This window comes from Zeugodacus cucurbitae, unplaced genomic scaffold, assembly GCF_028554725.1.
Source record: "Zeugodacus cucurbitae isolate PBARC_wt_2022May unplaced genomic scaffold, idZeuCucr1.2 ctg00000054.1, whole genome shotgun sequence".
NCBI lineage: Eukaryota > Metazoa > Arthropoda > Insecta > Diptera > Tephritidae > Zeugodacus > Zeugodacus cucurbitae.
Window position 1 is genome coordinate 50,001 of NW_026530841.1, and position 2,500 is coordinate 52,500.

Sequence of the window (2,500 nt, forward strand, 5' to 3'; positions counted from 1 at the left end):
ATCTTATTAGTGACGCGCAAAAAGGAATTCAGGAGATTCCTACTGTCCCTATTTGCGAAGAGCCGAAACCACATATAAAGAGCCAAAAGGCCGAAAAAACGTATATTTGCATATAAAAAAAACTAAATTTGGTTAAACGGCGGGCATAAAAATGATTTTATTTACGTAGCCAAATGCATCGTCATCTTATTAGTGACGCGCAAAAAGGAATTCAGGAGATTCCTACTGTCCCTATTTGCGAAGAGCCGAAACCACATATAAAGAGCCAAAACGCCGAAAAAACGTATATTTGCATATAAAAAAAACTAAATTTGGTTAAACGGCGGGCATAAAAATGATTTTATTTACGTAGCCAAATGCATCGTCATCTTATTAGTGACGCGCAAAAAGGAATTCAGGAGATTCCTACTGTCCCTATTTGCGAAGAGCCGAAACCACATATAAAGAGCCAAAAGGCCGAAAAAACGTATATTTGCATATAAAAAAAACTAAATTTGGTTAAACGGCGGGCATAAAAATGATTTTATTTACGTAGCCAAATGCATCGTCATCTTATTAGTGACGCGCAAAAAGGAATTCAGGAGATTCCTACTGTCCCTATTTGCGAAGAGCCGAAACCACATATAAAGAGCCAAAACGCCGAAACCACGTATATTTGCATATAAAAAAAACTAAGTTTGGTTAAACGGCGGGCATAAAAATGATTTTATTTACGTAGCCAAATGCATCGTCATCTTATTAGTGACGCGCAAAAAGGAATTCAGGAGATTCCTACTGTCCCTATTTGCGAAGAGCCGAAACCCCATATAAAGAGCCAAAACGCCGAAACCACGTTCATACAAGTAAAAAAATTTCATATAAATACTAAATAATTTTCATATAGATACTAAGTTTATGAATTCATACAAGTAAATAATTTTCATATAAATACTAAATAATTTTCATATAGATACTAAGTTAATGAATTCATACAAGTTAAAAATTTTCATATAAATACTAAATAATTTTCATATAGATACTAAGTTAATGAATTCATACAAGTTAAAAATTTTCATATAAATACTAAATAATTTTCATATAGATACTAAGTTTATGAATTCATACAAGTAAAAAATTTTCATATAAATACTAAATAATTTTCATATAGATACTAAGTTTATGAATTCATACAAGTAAATAATTTTCATATAAATACTAAATAATTTTCATATAGATACTTAATAAATTTCATATAAATACTAATTAATTTTCATATAGATACTAAGTTAATGAATTCATACAAGTTAAAAATTTTCATATAAATACTAAATAATTTTCATATAGATACTAAGTTTATGAATTCATACAAGTAAAAAATTTTCATATAAATACTAAATAATTTTCATATAGATACTAAGTTAATGAATTCATACAAGTTAAAAATTTTCATATAAATACTAAATAATTTTCATATAGATACTAAGTTTATGAATTCATACAAGTAAAAAATGTTCATATAAATACTAAATAATTTTCATATAGATACTAAGTTTATGAATTCATACAAGTAAAAAATTTTCATATAAATACTAAATAATTTTCATATAGATACTAAGTTTATGAATTCATACAAGTTAAAAATTTTCATATAAATACTAAATAATTTTCATATAGATACTAAGTTTATGAATTCATACAAGTAAAAAATTTTCATATAAATACTAAATAATTTTCATATAGATACTAAGTTTATGAATTCATACAAGTAAATAATTTTCATATAAATACTAAATAATTTTCATATAGATACTAAGTTAATGAATTCATACAAGTTAAAAATTTTCATATAAATACTAAATAATTTTCATATAGATACTAAGTTAATGAATTCATACAAGTTAAAAATTTTCATATAAATACTAAATAATTTTCATATAGATACTAAGTTAATGAATTCATACAAGTTAAAAATTTTCATATAAATACTAAATAATTTTCATATAGATACTAAGTTTATGAATTCATACAAGTAAATAATTTTCATATAAATACTAAATAATTTTCATATAGATACTAAGTTAATGAATTCATACAAGTTAAAAATTTTCATATAAATACTAAATAATTTTCATATAGATACTAAGTTAATGAATTCATACAAGTTAAAAATTTTCATATAAATACTAAATAATTTTCATATAGATACTAAGTTTATGAATTCATACAAGTAAAAAATTTTCATATAAATACTAAATAATTTTCATATAGATACTAAGTTTATGAATTCATACAAGTAAATAATTTTCATATAAATACTAAATAATTTTCATATAGATACTTAATAAATTTCATATAAATACTAATTAATTTTCATATAGATACTAATTTTCATATAAGTACTAAGTGTATGAATTCATACAACTAAATAATTTTCATATAAGTACAAAAAATTTAAAAAAAAAAATAAATGTTAAGCTATTTTTGATGTTGTAATATTTCTTATAAGCATAATGCTCATAGA